This window comes from Phyllostomus discolor, chromosome 4, assembly GCF_004126475.2.
Source record: "Phyllostomus discolor isolate MPI-MPIP mPhyDis1 chromosome 4, mPhyDis1.pri.v3, whole genome shotgun sequence".
NCBI classification, from domain to species: domain Eukaryota; kingdom Metazoa; phylum Chordata; class Mammalia; order Chiroptera; family Phyllostomidae; genus Phyllostomus; species Phyllostomus discolor.
Window position 1 is genome coordinate 21,464,643 of NC_040906.2, and position 17,589 is coordinate 21,482,231.

The 17,589-nt window shown below is 35.4% G+C and overlaps 1 protein-coding gene across 4 annotated transcripts in view; it reads left to right on the top strand.

Annotated features, from left to right (window-relative positions):
* KANSL1L (KAT8 regulatory NSL complex subunit 1 like) overlaps positions 1–17,589 on the top strand; it is a 112,873-nt gene that overhangs the window by 72,344 nt on the left and 22,940 nt on the right. The window lies entirely within an intron of this gene.

Sequence of the window (17,589 nt, forward strand, 5' to 3'; positions counted from 1 at the left end):
GTTAAGATGAGGTGATTAGGGTGGGCCACAACTGGTATGACCAGTGCCCTGATAAAAAGGAAAATCTGGACACAGATGCATGCACACAGGGTGCATGCCATGTGAAGATGAAGCCTGAAGTCAGTTCTACAAATCAAGGAGCACCAACGACTGGCAGCAAAAACCAGAAGCCAGGGGAGTGGCTTGGAACAGAGTCTTATTCACAGTTCTCAAAAAAAAAAAAAATCACCAATCCTGCTGCAACCTTCTTCATCTGACTTTTAGTTTGTAGGACTCTGAAACAATGAATTCGTGTTGTGTAAAGCATTCTGTGGTACTTCGTTATGGCAGACCTAGCAAAATAATATAGTGACCTTATTTGGAAATACAGTCTTTGTAGATGTAATTAAGTTAATGATCTTGAAATAAGATCACTTTAGATTTAGGATGGGCCCTAAATCCTGTGACTGGTACCCTTATAAGAGAAAGGAGAGAGATTTGTGGTACAGGGACGGATAAAAAGGCTATGAGAGGGTGTAGGTAGAGATTGGAGTTATACCACCGCAAGCCAAGGAATGCCAGGGACCACCGGAAGCTGAAATAGGCAAGAAACTGTTCTCCCCTAGATACTTCAAAGGGAGTGTAACAGTGTGGTGATTGCTGAGGGGAGGTGGGGGCATAAAGGGACTAAGTGGTAATAGAAAAAAATACAATAAAGATTTTTTAAAAAGTCATTGTGGTTCTGCCAACACCTCAATTTTGGACTTCTGGTCTCTAGAACTGTGAGAAAGTAGATTTCTATGATTTTAAGCCACCCGATTTGTGACAATTTGTTATGGCAGCCCAAGGAAACAAATACAGGGTTTAGTACCATAAAGGAAGGTGCTGCTTTAACAAATAGCTAAAAATGTGGAAACAGCTTTAGAATTGGGTAGTGGGGAGTAATTTTGAGGTGTATGATCAAAAAGCCTAGACTGATGAGAGCTCACAAGGATGGATAAAGGTGCTGCCATCTTAGAGAATACATAGGCTGTCATGAACAGTTGTCAAAAGTGCTTCTCAAGATTTCTGAAGGAAATGTTATTATAGACTGGAAGAAAGACAGTCTGTGTTATAAAGTAGTAGAAAACTTGGCTGATTAATATTCGACTGTTAAGTGGAAAATCAAATGTGTAAACATTGAACTTTTGGACAGTTAGCTGAGGAAATTATCAAGCAACGTGTGGAATGTGCACTCTTGATTTCTCCTTGTTGTTTATAGTGAAATATGAGGGGAACTTGATAGACTGAGGAAGGAGTTGTTGCGCAAAAGGAACCAGAGCTTGATAATTTGGAAAAGTCTTATCCTGTTGCAAGAAATTCTATAGCATGCTCTGGAGAGAAGTCAAGGGTGTGACTGGACAAACTTTTGCTGGAGAGATTAGGCATATGACTCAAGGAATGAACCTTCTCAGCAGAAGCCAGAATTAAAGATGGTTTATTCACAAAAGCTCTGGGGAGAACACACTTGTCTAATGACATGGGTCATCTTCACAAATATGTAGGGGAGAACCCCTAGGTTTTAAAAAATATAACAACAGAAACACCACCAGCTTAGACCGAAAGGGACAGAGACTGGACAAAATGAATCAAAGTGGTGGGAACCCCCAAATTTTACAGACAAGCAGAGCTATTCATCTACCAACAGGTACCATCCTTCAAGAAAAAGGATGCCCACGTGGTTGAAAATCCATGTGTAACTTGAGTTGGCCCTTTGCATGTGTATTAGTTTTCTCACTATCTGTACCTACCTGTCTGTAGAAGGGGAAGGCCTGGAGGCCTTTTCATTTGAACTACGTCCGTCTTATACTAGGGGACTAAATGGTAATGGAAAAATATATATAATAGAGATTAAATTTTAAAGGTTCAAGTCCTTAAAACTTTGTGGACTTCTTATGTATCATAGTAAAATGAATTCCATGGGGGAAAAAGTAGTATTTACAAATCTCTTCTTGATTTTGGACTTCATATGAGGCAGCTATGGGATAATAGCCTTAAGATACTTAGAAACAATTTTGGACCAAAAGAGAAAATCACTGATGCCCAACTTTAAGATCCTTAGACGCCCTGTTGACTAGATGTACAATCTATGAACACTCTTAAAACCATTCTAAGGTCTTAACGAAGGTCTTACAGTCTCACCCTTGAGATGGAAGCCCCAGTTTTACTGACAGTTCCCTGGATTTGATCTTTGAATTGATATCATTTCTTACTGTGTGAACCCTTTTCTGTCTGAAGTGGTCGGAAACAAGAAACTCTTATTTTTGAACCCAGCAAGTCTTGGCTCTTACCTCCTCTAAATTCTGCTTGAAAACGTTACAGCTCTGTATTAAGCTCATCCTACTCCATCCAAACTTTATCACAGGCAATAAATAAAACCCACTGGCACTTTGAACATTCTGCCTAGAAATCTCCTTTGGCAGATCTAAGAGTTCATTACGTACCCTTCTTATCACCCACATTTCTATAGGCAACTGTTACTCTACTTATTCTGCCAGAGCTATAAGATGAAAGAAATAGAGGCACAAAGATTGGAATAACTATTTAGAATCATTATTTGGAGGGGTTATCATTCCTTTGCTGGTCAAAATTAATGACAAGTATAAATTACTATGAACTTTCACTTTACTTTGCCCTTTTTAGAATACTAATCAATCTCCAGTGAGGATGTCAAATAATAACAACTAATATTTGTTAAGCAATTGTCTGCCAGGCACTGTTTTAACTTATAAATACTTTATATATATATATATATATATATATATATATATTTCTTATTTAATATTCACTACCCATTTAATGTGGACAACTGAAAGCATGAAGGAGAATGAAAAGACACATCAGGCTTTTGTAAACAAAGTGCAGGTTTGTAGTTTTAAGTGGTAATGCTAAGTCTTAACACTGTGTCTTTCATGAGCTTGATTAAAACGTCTGATCTGAATTTTTTTTTTAACTGTTTCAGGCTATTTCTTCCAATGAAATCTCACTCCATACCAACAATTGTTAAAACTCCATGTGATTTTTAAATCTATTTCATTTTTTTTTGGCTTTTTTATTCTTCTAGCTGAATCACATCTTTTGCTGTCTAAGCCTACTCATTACTAGGACACTTTAGTTTATTCTCAGAAAAATCGATGCTTTTTAAAGCTTGGTGTAATATTGCTTGATCTACCTATATAAAAATATCTTTGGATATAAGAAAATGCATTGGCAGGCACATTTAAGATATTAATATTCTTCAGAATAATACTCTGGTATAAAAGTCTAACTATGTAAATTTGGCTGATTGCTTTCTTTAAAGTACAAATTTATTTGCAATTAAGAATTAAAGAAAAATTTCTTTGGTCATAATATGCTTCTTCAGTCCCTTCTTAAATTAAATGTATAGTATTTGTAACATTGTATTTTTGAAAAGATATGCTTTATTGTAGATAAATATGGAGGGTAACAAATCCTAAAGAGCCTAAAATTTATTTCACGTGGGGAGGCAACACATTTTAGTGATTTTATTCATGAATTCTGTAAAATGTATTGTTCAGGTTGAAATCTTAGTTCTACTTCTTCTTAATAGCATGTAGTATTGTGAAAATCACTGCCTTATTTTTCTGACCCATAAAAAAGTAGGACTACCTTCAAGTGCCTACAGTCAGCTGGAGCTGAAAGAAGTTAGCCTCATTTGCTTTTCTAGCAGGTAATGCTGGCTGTTGGCTGAGGAGACTTAGTTCTCTTCCTTGTGGCCTCTCATCCTGCAATAGCTAGCTAGAATGGCCTTACTACATCACACTTCAGGATGGTGCGTCAGATGGCAAGGAGAAAGCTGCAAGTCTGTTGAGTCCTAGGCCTTGGATCGCAGTAACATCATTTCTACTGCATTCTATTGGTCAAAGCATGTCACATGGCCAACCCAGATTTAAGGGGATGGAGAAATAGACACCACCAATTGAAGGTAGTTACAGCATAAGGACATACATACATACAGGGATGGGAGGAGTTTGTCACCAGTAAGCAGTTCTTTCACTTGGGGTCTGTGTTGAGGCTTAGGTAACCCCAAATTAAGACATCAGCTGAATCAGGCAGTAAAGAAAGGAAAACATAAGTCTACCTCATAGAGTTTAGTATCTTATTTAATAATGAGATACCACGGTTGAAATTTACCTAACTCCAATGCCTGGCATATAAGTCCTCATCAAATGTGGATGACAGAGATGATGGTGATTATGATTCAATGATTATGACAACTCTGAGGAATCAAATCAGTGATGGTTGTGGTTTGGGGGACTGATATGATCAATGTATTTGAAAGATTGACTTGTTTCCTTTTAACAGGATAACTTGGTCTGGGAAGAGACCAGAAAAAAAGACCTATTAAGAGGATATTACAGTAGTACGGATGTAAGGTTAAAAAGAGTGAATGAAATGGACAGGTATAAAAAACATTTCAAAGAAGAAATGATTAGACTTAACTGATTTAATATGATTAAAGAAAAATTTTAAAGAGGAAAGGAAGAAGAGGCAAAAAAAAATTATGATATTGCTTAGTTCACTTTGTAAAATGCCCAGTCAAGTCTTGCGATAATTAATACTCACATTAGGAAATACATTACAGTAGAACATGACCGAAACCTGCCTTGGAGTCATCTGATTCGTAATTCTGTGAACTCCATTGCGAAATGGATGAGCAAAACATGTTTCAGAACCCAAATAAACAAGCCTTAAGTCATTACTTTAAACTTATGCGGTCCTTGATTTTTTTTTCTTATAGCCCCATTTCATTCTCCTTCATGTGGTGTATTAATTCTTTCCAGTCACTTATGAAAAAACAGAAAATGTTCCCTGTCTTTTTTGCCCACTGGAACTGACTGGTAGTGGCTGTTGGCTGTCTGAAGCTCTGCCTGAGAAAGAGTTTGATGTCTGGGCCGGGGGGAGGGCTATGAGCGATTATTAATGTTGGTCACAGATGAGGAGAGACTAGCAGCAGACGTGCTATGTTTTTTGCCATTCCTGTACCAATGTGTCACATCAACATTAATATGTTAAAATGACTAATTTACTTTCTGTGTTACTTGGAAGAATGTAGTCTATAAATATATAGATGAATGCAGTGCTTTATTGTTATAGATCACTTGCATATGCATTTGGGAGTTGCTTAACAAATAGTAATAATAGGTTTTTAGTTTCTTAAAAATCTTGAGGGAATACTTTGTAAAGTATATGATTGTCTAATCACTGTGCTGTATACCTGAATCTAATACAAAATAATATTGAGTGTTAACTGTATCTAAAAGCTTTTAAGAGATCTTAGGGATACCGAATCATTACTAGTTTATATATGGCTTATTAATGTTTCTCTAAAAACACATTTGTTAAAATGTTAAATCTTGTAGTAGTTTTGTTTACTTGCATAACATTTTTGGCAAGAGTCTCAAAGTGTAAGTTAGCTATTTTTTAATCATTTAAAACATTTCTAAGGAATGAAATGTTTTATTCATTATTTCATTAAAAGTGGATTTTCTTGGCCCACAACATACATTCTTATTATTCCTAGGCTGCTTTATTACTCTCTTCTTTTTTTCTTTGCCTTTCTTCCAGAAGGGCTGAGTATAAGAAGAATATGGGCATGTAAACAGTCCTCCTGTAGATTTCTTTGAAGTTAGAAATCCGTTGTCCTTTTCATGACCACAGTTGGATCCTGACAAAGGTTAAATAAATAACATATCTAGAATTTCAGTAACAATAGAATATCTTCAGAAGAAAAATGTATACAGGTCTTTTAATGATATTCTACTGTTTTAAGGAAAGACTTTAATTTGACTTGTAAGTGTTCTGCTGTAATTCAGCTGCCAAGATGCTGCTGTGCTCTATTGGTTATATCAAGGCTACTCCTGATGTACCTTGGAGCTGGTCATCTTACAGCTCAGTCAATATTGTTTGTGCTGGGTTCTGTTACCTCCCAGCTACTTGCCTATGCAATATCAACTTCCTTTCTTAAAATTAGAGCCCTAAATTTTACACAGAGTGGCAGTATGTCCTGCTGACAATACAGATCTTTCAAAAAATAACAATGGAGGAAAATAGGCAACATTATGTCCTTAAATTAGAAAATTTATACAAAATGGACCAAACTCTTAAAAATGTGTAGCATATCAAAGTTAAACAAAAAGAAATGGAAAACCTGGATAGTTTATAACCATTTAAAAATTGAATCTATAATTGAAACTCTTCTTAAGAGAAAATTTGAGATTCAGATGGTTTCACCGAATTGAACATCGAATGCTACTGAATAGTCTCTAGGAAAATATAACTCAGCCCTGTGCAAACTTAAAGAAAATAAATTGAGTCTTGCATACTCTTTATATAAACAAGGACAGTTTTGAAATGAAAGGTTTTAGGCTGATCTTCATTCTTAACAGAGATGCCAAAATTTTAAACAAAATGGTAGTAACTAAATCTAGCAGTATATAAAAAGAATATGAAATTAGACAAAGCTGGTTTCATACCAGGGATGCATGATTGGTTTAACAATGGAAAATAAATTAGTTTACTACTTAGGTAAAAGTGGTGTATACCCAAATGTGGAATTGCTGGGTTGCACAGCAGCTCTGTTTTAAATTTTTGGAAGAATTCCCCATACTGTTTTTCGTAGTGGCTGTGCCAGTTTACAGTCCCATCCACAGTATATGGTGGTTCCCCTTCCCCCACGTCTTCACCAACACTTATTACTTGTTGATTTTTCAATGATAGCCATTCTGACATGTGTGAGGTGATATCTCAGTGTTTTTCATTTGTATTTTCCTGATGTTTAGTGATGTTGACCATCTTTTTATATGTCTGTTGACCATCTTATGTCCCATTTGGAGAAATGCCATTTTTTATTTGGATTTTTTTTGTTTGTGTGTTATTTGAGTTTCTTATATATTTTGGATATTGACCCTTATTGGATCTATCATTTGTGAACGTCTTCTCCCATTCAGTAGGCTGTCTTTTTGTTTTGTTGGTGCTTCCTTTGCTGTACTAGAACTCTGAGTTTGATGTAGTCCCATTTATTTCTTTTCTTTTGTTGTCCAAGCCTTTATGGTTTCAGGTCTTACATTTATGTTTTATTTTGAGTTTATTTTTACATTTTGAGTTTATTTTTGTATATGGTGTAAGAAACTGTTTCAATTTTATTATTTTGCATGTATTATCCAGTTTTGAAGAGACTATCTTTAATCTATTGCATAACTTTGCCTCCATTGTGGTAGATTAATTGACCATATAAACAAGGGTTTATTTCTGAGCACTCTATTCTATTCCATTGATCTGTAGATCAGTTTTTATGCCAGTACCAGCTGTTTTATTGTAGATTTGTAGTATGGTTTGAAGTTGAGGAGCATGATACCTCCCACTTAGTTCTTTCCCAAGATTCTTTGGCTATTTGGGATCTTTTGTGGTTCCACATATGTATTTAGGATTGGTAGTGTTAGTTTTGAGAAGAATGCTATTGGTACTTAAATGGGGATTATACTGAATCCATATTTTGCTTTAGGCAATAAGGACATTTTAACAATATTAATAATTTCAGTCCATTAGTGTGGTATGTCCTTGTATTTATTTGTATCTTCTTCTGATTCTTTCTTTAGTGTTTTATCATTTTTAGAGTACAGGACTTCACTTCTTTGGTTAAATTTACTCCTAGGTATTTCATGCTTTTGGTGCATTGTAAATGGGATTATTTTCTTAAAAAAAAACAGGTGTTATTTATTTTTAGAGAGGGGAAGGGAGGGAGAAAGAGAGGGAGAGAAACATCGATGTGTGGTTGCCTCTCAAGGGCCCCCTATTGGGGACCTGGCCTGCAGCCCAGGCATATGCCCTGACTGGGAATTGAACCAGCAACTCCTAGGTTCACAGGCTGGCACTCAATCCAATGTGCCACACCAGCCAGGGCTGATTGTTTCCTTAATTTCTCCACCTGCTCATTTATTATTGATGTATAGAAATATAATATATTTTTTAAATACCTTTTTTGATTATGCTATTACAGTTGTCCCATTTCCCCCTGCCTTTCACCCCCCTCCCACCCACATTTCCTCCCTCCTCACCTTAGTTCATGTCCATGGGTTGTATATATAAATTCTTTGGCTTCTATATGTCCTATACTATTCTTAATCTCCTATACTACTTTCTACCTACCATTTATGCTACTTATTCCCACTACCTTTTCCTCTATTCTCCAGCCCTCCCCGATAACACTGCATGTGATCTCCATTTCTGTGATTCTGTTCCTGTTCTAGTTGTTTGCTTAGTTCATTTTTGGTTTTAGGTTCAATTGTTGATAGTTGTGAGTTTGTTGTCATTTTACTGTTCATAGTTTTTGTCTTCTTCTTTTTCTTAGATAAGTCCCTTTGACATTTCATATAATAAGGGCTTGGTGATGATGAACTCCTTGAATTTTGCCTTATGGGAAGCACTTTATCTGCCCTTTCATTTTAAATGATAGCTTTCCTGATAATGATAGCTTTCCAAGTAATCTTGGATGTAGGTCTTTGCCTTTCATGACTTCAAATACTTCTTTCCAGCCCCTTCTTGCCTGCAAGGTTTCTTTTGAGAAATCAGCTGATAGTCTTATGGGAACTGCTTTGTCAGTAATTATCTCCTTTTCTCTTGCTGCTTTTAGATTCTCCCCTTATCTTAGTCTTGAGTAATGTAATTATGATGTGCCTTGGTGTGTGCTTTCTTGAGTCCAACTTTTTTAGGACTTTCTGAGCTTCTGGACTTCCTGGAAATCTATTTCTTTTGCCAGATTAGTAAAGTTCTCTATTATTTTTTCAAATAAGTTTTCAATTTCATGCTTTTCCTCTTCTCCTTTTGGCACCCCTATGATTAGGATGTTGGAACATTTAAAGATGCCCTGGAGGTTCCTAAGCCACTGCTCATTTTTTGAATTCTTGTTTGTTCATTCTTTTCTGGTTAAATGTTTATTTCTTCCTTCTGCTCCAATCTGTTGATTTGAGTCCCAGTTTCCTTCCCGTCCCTGTTGGTTCCCTATACATTTTCCTTTATTTCACTTTTCATAGCCTTTCCAGTTTCCTCCTATTTGTGACCATACTCAACCATTTCTGTGAGCATCCTGATTACCAGTGTTTTGAACTGTGCATCTGATAGGTTGGCTTATCTCTTCATTGCTTAGTTCTCTTTTTGCTGGAGCTTTGATCTGTTCTTTCATTTGGGCCTTATTTCTTTGTTTCAGCTTTCCTCTTATGTAGTAAGGGGTGGAGCCTTAGGTATTTGCCAGGACAGGACAACCCACATTGCTGCATTGTGACACTATATATGGGGGAGGGGTCCAAGAGGGAACAATGCCACTTGCTCCACTCTCTGCCTGTTTTCAGTCACTTCCCCCGCTACCCACAAGCAAATTTAGCTCTTCTGGTGCTGCTTCCTGGGAGGGAGGGTTTATATACATCCTAGGATGCTGTGGGTCTCCCCAATGAACTCTCCTGTGAGGCTGGGCATTTCTCCTGCTGCTGCAATCCCTCCACCCCCAGGTGTTTCAGTCAGAGATTTTGAGGCTTTATTTCCCCACACTGCAACCCTGGGTTGCTCAGTCTGTCTCACCCCCATTTGTTCCAGTTTATCTGCACACGAATATGGGACTGCCCAGTCCACCAGCCACAGTCTTACCTGGGCCCTCCTGCCACCACTTTGCCTGCCAGTTCTCCAACCACCACCTCGCCAGGAGTCCTCTCTGCGCAGCTGCCCATCTCTGCCCCTCCTACTGGTCTGGGTGAATGTTTCTTCTTTAACTCCTTGTTGTCAGACTTCCATACAGTTCAATTTTCTGTCAGTTCTGGTGGTTTTTTGATGTGTTGTTGTTCTTTTGGTTGTGCGAGAAGGCAGTGTGTCTACCTATGCCTCCATTTTGACCAGAAGTCTCTGAAATGCAATACATGTCTGTATATTGACTATTTATTCTGCAGCTTTATTGAATTTATTCTAATAGTTTTTTGGTGGACTTGTTAGGGTTTTCTATATATAGTATCATGTCATCTGCACGTAAGGAGAGTTTAACTTCCTCCTTTCTGGTTTGGATGCTTTTTATTTCTTGTCTGAGTGTTGTGGCTAGGACTTCTAATACTGTTGTTGAATAGAAGTGGTGATAGTGGGCATCTTTGTCTTGTTCCTGCTCTTAGAAGAAAAGCTTTCAGGTTTTCACCATTGAGTGTGATATTAGCTGTGGGTTTGTTATATGTAGCCTTTATTATGTTGAGGTATGTCTCTTCTGTTGTTGAAAACAGTTGCTAATATTTTGTTAAGAATTTTTGCATATATGTTCATCATGGATATTGGCCTGTAAATTTTCTTTTGTAATGTCTTTGATTTTCAAACCATGTTGATGCTGGCTTCATATAATGAGTTTGAAAGCATTCCATCATCTTCAGTTTTTTGAAATATTTTAAGAAGGATAGGTAGTCTTTAAATGTTTGCTAGAATTCACCTGTGAAGCTATCTGGCACTGGACTTTTATTTCCTGGGAGTTTTAGATTATTGCCTCAATTTCATTGCTAATGATCATCTGTTAGATTTCTATTTCTTCCTGGTTCAGTCTTAGAAGGTTATATGCATTTAGAAATTTATGTGTTTCTTCTAAATTGTTGAATTTGTTGACATGTAATTGTAGTATTTTGTAATGATTCTTTGCATTTCTGCGGTGTTGTTACTTTTCTTGCTCTCTTTTTCTTGATGAGTTTGGCTAGTGTTGTCTATTTTGTTTATCTTTTCAAAGAATCAGCTTTTAGTTTCACTGATTTTTTTATTGTTTTAAAATTTCTGTTATATTTCTATTTTGATCTTTATTTTCATCTTTCTGTATTTTGGGGTTTGTTTGTTATTCTTTTTCTAGTTCCTTTAGGTGTAGAGTTAGATTATTTGGAATTTTTCTTGTTTCCTACAGAGGCCTACCTATAGAGGTAGACCTCTATAGCTATGAACTTCCCTCTTTTTTTTTTTTCTCACTCTCACAGGAAAACCACTTTTATTTTTTTTAAGATTTTATTTATTTTTTAGAGAGGGAAAGGAGGGAGAAAGAGGGAGAGAAACATCAGTGTACGGTTGCTGGGGACCATGGCCTGCAACCCAGGCATGTGCCCTGACTGGGAATTGAACCTACGATGCTTTGGTTCGCAGCCCATGCTCAGTCCACTGAGCTACGCCACCCAGGGCTGAACTTCCCTCTTAAAACTGCTTTGTCTGTGATGAATATCTTATCATAAGATAAGGCATGGGAGATATATATAATTTAGAATGGAGGGATCAGAATGGTTATTTGTAGATTGTTTTTGTAGAAAATCCAAAAGAATAAACAGATGAATTATTTAGAGTCATAATCAGTTTGTAAAATTATTTTTCAGAAAAAATAAAATTAATTTTTAAATTAGTAGTCAGATAACATTTACAATATTAACAAAATTTGTGAAATACTTTGTAATATAGTTAGAGTATTTTGGTATTTTGTAATATATTTAGCTGTACAAATTTATTACAGAAAAATTTCTAAAACTTATATTGAGAGGTATTATTGAGAGGTAGATGAATGGTTATATATATTCATAATTAGGAATACTACAGTATTACAAGAAGTCAGTTCTTCTCATACTGACTCTAGCTTTCATACAATGCTTATTAAAATCTCAAAGTGTAGTTTGTTTTATGTATTTGTGTAGTTTTTTGTTTGTTTTTTGCTTGTTTCAGAATGTGACAAATTCATTGAAAAATTTATATGGCAATGCAAAGGTTAAAAATAAATATAACAATATCAAAGAATACATTGGGGGGACTTGTTCTACCAGATATTAAAGCTATATATATATAAGTGTTAAGGCAGTGTGGTATTGGTGTAGGGCTGGAGAAATAAACAGTAAAGTCTTAGAGAGCTCCGAGGCAGAGCCAGTGTACATGGACACTTGATTTAAGACAGGTGGTAGTCAGTCAGGTGGTGGCAGGTGGTAGTAGAGAGCAGTCAGGGGAGGGTAATCTTTTAAGTACTGGTGATGGGGAAATTGGTGATTCTAATGGGAACAGTACAATTGAATCTCTGTCCCTTATGACATACAATAATCATCCAGAGGTGCATTATAGAATTAAATATAAAAGGAACCATTAAAAGGCACTTTAGAAGATACTACAAAATATATGATGATCTCAAAGTAGGAAAACATTTTAATAAACCATGAAGTTGTGAAATTAACCACATTAAAATGCAGAATTTCTGTTCAAAAGATAGTGAGACACAAGTAGCTGTGGGAGAGAAGGTACTTGCCACACATGTAACAACCACAGAACTCATAGTTAGAATATGAAGAATTACTAAAGTAGAAAAATGCCAACCAATTAAGAATGAACAAAAGACTTGAACATGCCACTTAATAAAAGAGAGATTCTGCCCATCCAACAAATTTAAAAAGTGTTGGCAATTTGAAAGACCCACTTACACCCACTAGATTGGAAAATTATCAAAAATAAAATAATACCAAGTAGTGGTGTGGATGTAGAGCTACGGCAGTGCTGGTGGGAGAGTAATTGGTACAGTATGTTGGCAAACCATTTGGTATTTCCTAGTAAAGTTGAAAATAAACACACTTGTAACTTAAGATTCTGCTTCTAGAATGATATCCTAGAAGAGCGTCATTTGTGCGTCAACAGGACGGGTATATTAGTATTCGGGCAAGCACTATTCATAGTCCCTTCAAACTGTAAACAGTCCAGTTTGAATTATTCATATAGTTACAATTGTATGAATCATTGTAATATATTGATATATGAAGTTCTATATCACAGTGTATACAGAAACATGCAACAACATGGATGAATTCCATGTACAGGCATACCTTGTCTTATTGTGCTTCACTTTATTGCACTTCACAGGTGTTGCATTTTTTTTTACAAATTTAAGGTAAGACCCTCCAACAGCAAAAAAAAAATTATGACTTGCTGAGGATTCAGATGATGGTTAGCATTTTTGGCAATAAAGTAATTTTAAATTAAGGTATATACATTGCTTTTTAAGACATAATGCTATGCTATTACACACTTAATAGACTACAGTATAGTATAAACATAACTTTTACGTGCACTGGGAAACCAAAATACTTGTGTGACTCACTTATTGTGATATTTCCTTTATTGCAGTGGTCTGGAACTGAACCCACAATATTTCCCAGGTATGCCTGTATATCCCTCCAAAATGAAAAACACGTTTATAAACAAGAACATACACACACAGTTCATAGCAGCACTAGCCACAATAGTCAAAACGTGGAAACAGTCCAAATGTCCATCAGTGGATGAGTGGATAAACAAACTGTGGTATATACACACAATGGAGTATTATCCAGCCATAAAAGAATGAAGTACCAACACATGCTGTAGCCTGGATGAACCTCAAAAACTTTATGCTAACTGAAAAATGTCAGACACAGAAGGTCACATATTGTATGATTCCGTGTATAAGAAATACTCAAAATAGATAACTCCATAATGAGAGATTGGTGGTTGCCAGGGGCTAGGGATGTGAAGTAATAGGGAGAAATTGCTTTTAGCGGGTAAGGAGTTTTATTTGGAGTGATAAAAAATGTTTGTAACTACAGATGGTGGTTGCACGACATTGTAAATGTACTAAGGGCCACTGAATTGTTAACTTTAAAATGGTTAGTTTTATGAAATGTAAATTCTACCTCAAATTATTTTAAATATGAATTTATATATGATATGAAATAATTTATTGCACCGTTGCTTGTAAAAGCAAAAACTATAAATAACCCAGATGCTCATCAGCAACTGGCTAAATACATTAGAGTCTCCATGCACTGGAATACTATAAACAAGAACTAGGAGGCTCTGCACAAACTGGTGTTGAAAGGTCTCTAAGACGTACCATTTACCAGGGAATAAAAGACAAGATATAAAACAGCTCATATGCTACTATTTATGTTAAAATGCAAGAGCAGATTCTACACTTTAACTTTTTTGAGGAAACACTAAACTAATTTCCACACCAGCTGAACTATTTTAAATTTCTATCAGCAATGTATGAGGGTCCCATAATTTCTACAACATTTGTTATTCCTTAACAACACTTAATTATTTCCTTTTTTAAAAAATACAGACATCCTAGTGGGTGTGATGAGGTACCTCACTGTGGTTTTGATTTGCATTCCCTAACGACTGGTGATACTGAGCATGTTTTCATGTGCTTGTTGGCCATTTGTGTATCTTGTTTGGAGAAATGTTTAAGCCCTTTGCTTATTTTTTTCTTTGCTTATTTTATAATTGAGTTGTTTTTTTATTGAGATACGAGAATTCTTTACATATTCTTGGTACTAGTCCCTTATCAGATAGATATTTTCTAAATACTTTCTGCCATTCTGCAGGTTGTTTTTATTTTTGATAACATTTTTGATATACAAGTTTTTAATTTTGATGAAGTCCAATTATGTTTTTTGTGCTTTGATGTCATACCTAAGACTCTATTGCTTAAGCCAGTATAATGAAGATTTATTCTATGTTTTCTGCTAAGATATTTATGGCATTAAGCTGTTATATTTAGGTCATTGATCCATTTCAAGTTAATTTTTGTATATGGAGTTAGGTAGGAGTTCAACCTCATTCTTTTGCTTCCTAATTGTGAATATCCAGTTATCCTAGCACCATTTGTTGATGAGACTATTTTTCCCCTTTGAATGGGCCTGGCACCTCTAATGGTAGATATTTATAAAAGGAAACATTTAAGCTAAGAATATCTGTTGATTAAAAGATACCAAAGAAAGTGAAAAGCTCAGACAGGGAGCAATATATAGAACTTTCTAGAAGCATAAAGTGAACTTTTAAAATCAATAAGAAAAAGACGTCCCAATAAAAAGATCATCAAGAATGTGTTTCCCTAACGAAAGAAATGTGAATGGCCAATTATAGGCATGAAAAGGTGCTCAAAATAAACAGTAATGTGTATTTTAACCATGAGATACTATCTGTATGCCGAGGCTGGCAAAAATAAGAAGTCTGACAATACTGTGTTGGCATGGGTCTGAAGCAATGAGACCTAAGATCTGCTCTGAAGTGTCAATTAGTTACAACTACTTTTTAATACAGTGTATCATCTAGTCAAGTTGAATATGTGAATTCATACATTTGTATAACCTAGTAATTCTATTTCTATCACCATACGCTAGAGACATTCTTATGCCCATGTGTCAGGGCACAAATACAGGGGTGGACAAAAGTAGGTTTACAGTTGTGAGTATGAAAATAATTAATATTTATTAATTACTGTAATATTTATATTATTTTCATACAAACTGTAAACTTACTTTTGCCCACTCTTGTACAGTGATATTTACACTAGCATTGTCCCTAATAGTAAAAACTAAAAATAGCCGAGATGTTTATAAACAGGAGAATGATAAATTGATTATACATAATTTTGAGTAGTAAAGCACGAAAATATGCTTAATATTATTCTGTCTACATTTTTAAAGCATACAGATTTAAGCAGTAAATATTTGGAAAAGTTATAAAGAAAATCAAGAAAATGATAAAATTCAGGATAGCAGCTACTCCTGGGTATTGTAGGAGAAATACGATTAAGGAGGCATGTTGTATTGGTTAAGATACAGGTTTAGCTGCAAATGACAGAAACCCCAAATAGTGACATGAACAGGATGTGAATTTATTTGTCTTGTAGTAGATTGAAAATATTCTAGTCCTGACAGCTGTGCTTTACACCGTTACCTAGGAGCCAGGCTCCTCCTGCCTGTTTAATGGTTTCTGCATTACCCTCACCCACGTGGGCACAGAGGCCCACCACCACAGCTGTTACAGGTAATCACGGTGGAAGAATGAAGGAGTAAGTGACTTTCTTAAGGTCACTTCCTGGACATTGCACACATGACTTCTCTTCACGATGTTCTGGCTAGAACTCAGTCATTTTTAAATGCAAGAAAGCTTAACAAATGAGCCCAGGCAAAAATCAGGAGCTTTGAACAGGGAGACAGCACAGGTATCAGGAGGAAAGTGGCAATCTAGTAGCAGTCTCTTTTACAGCCTTGTGCGGGCAGTGTAAGAGGAAAAGGACATCACAGGTATTGGTAATGTTCTGTTTCGTAAAGTAAGATGGTGAGTATAGGCAATTTTTAAGTTATTTTAAAAAATATAAATTATATATTCTTTTGTACATATGAAATGTTTCATTATTGAAGTTATAAAATTTAATGAGTATTTTCCAGGATTTGACTTGAATTTTATGCACCATATGGTATTGTTGATCACACCCTCTAGACATTTGCATTTTTATTGGCAAGAATCTCCTGGTTTTTCTCTTATTTCTCCATCCATTCCTTTTCAGCCTCCTGGGCTTCACTTTCTCTGCAGGGAAAAAAAGGCCTTTTCCTAGATGCCCCTCACTTGTCTCCATAATTATTTAGGATAGTTTCAAATTGGCTAATGGGTTTCCCGGATTTGGAAAAATTTCAAGAGAAAACTAATTATATGGTAAATATTCAGATTTTATTAACTTTTATTCATAATGCTCTAGCCATATATGGAAAAAGCGAAATGAACATTTTTCTCTTTGTAATTTCAAATAAGTGTTCCTTATACCTTTCTGAACTACATCAAGAAAGAGCAAATAATTCTATAATGAGTCAAAAATACCACTGCATCTTGTAAATGTAAGAAACAGCAACTGTTCCTATATATTTATACATATAATTAAAATAAATCTTGGAAATGACTCAACATTCTTATAATCATGTATCCACACGTTGTATCTTTTTATAAAAACTCATCTGTTTACTAGATCACCCAGAATAATAACAACTGCATTTCCTAGCCTTTCTTGTAACTAGGTGTGACCATCTGACCTAAGTCCTGGCCAATGAAATGTAAACAAGTCATTATGTGATAAATTTTAGCATACATTAACAGGGACTTTTTTTCGTCAATGAAATAGTCTCAGGCATTCATGCACTTGAAGTTTTATTCACTTTTTAATTTTTTTAAGCAAATAAGTTAAAATTCATTTGGTCAGCATTCATACTTTTTTGATTTAGTAACATGGTTTTCTTGAGGTTCCTGGACTCAAATCTTTATCTTAAAAGCCTCAAACTCATGTAATGTATTGCATGTTTCATGCATATCTTTTTAATGTTTTACTTTAAATTAAATTTAATGTAAACATGTAAAATACTCATAGTACTTCACTGTTTTTCCATTGAAGATATTGTCTGTCAGTAGAATTTAAGGCAGAAATTTAAGTTTCACTGATTGGTTGTGATAGGTTGCAAGGAGGCAAAGAATATACACAGTTCTTACCATAGTCCTTGCTCACGATCTCCTAGAGTTCTCACTAATCTGGAGTGTAACCACTTTTTTACCCAAAGTTTCTCAAACTCATTTCTCTTTATTATGATTTTACAAGATGGAAGAAAGACCCATTTTTATAGACGTTGCTCTTCATTTTGAAAAACTGAAAAGGAATAGTCAAAGCTCATCACATTCATGGCCTTAAGTAACTTCTCTCACCCTGTCATTTTAAAGGTC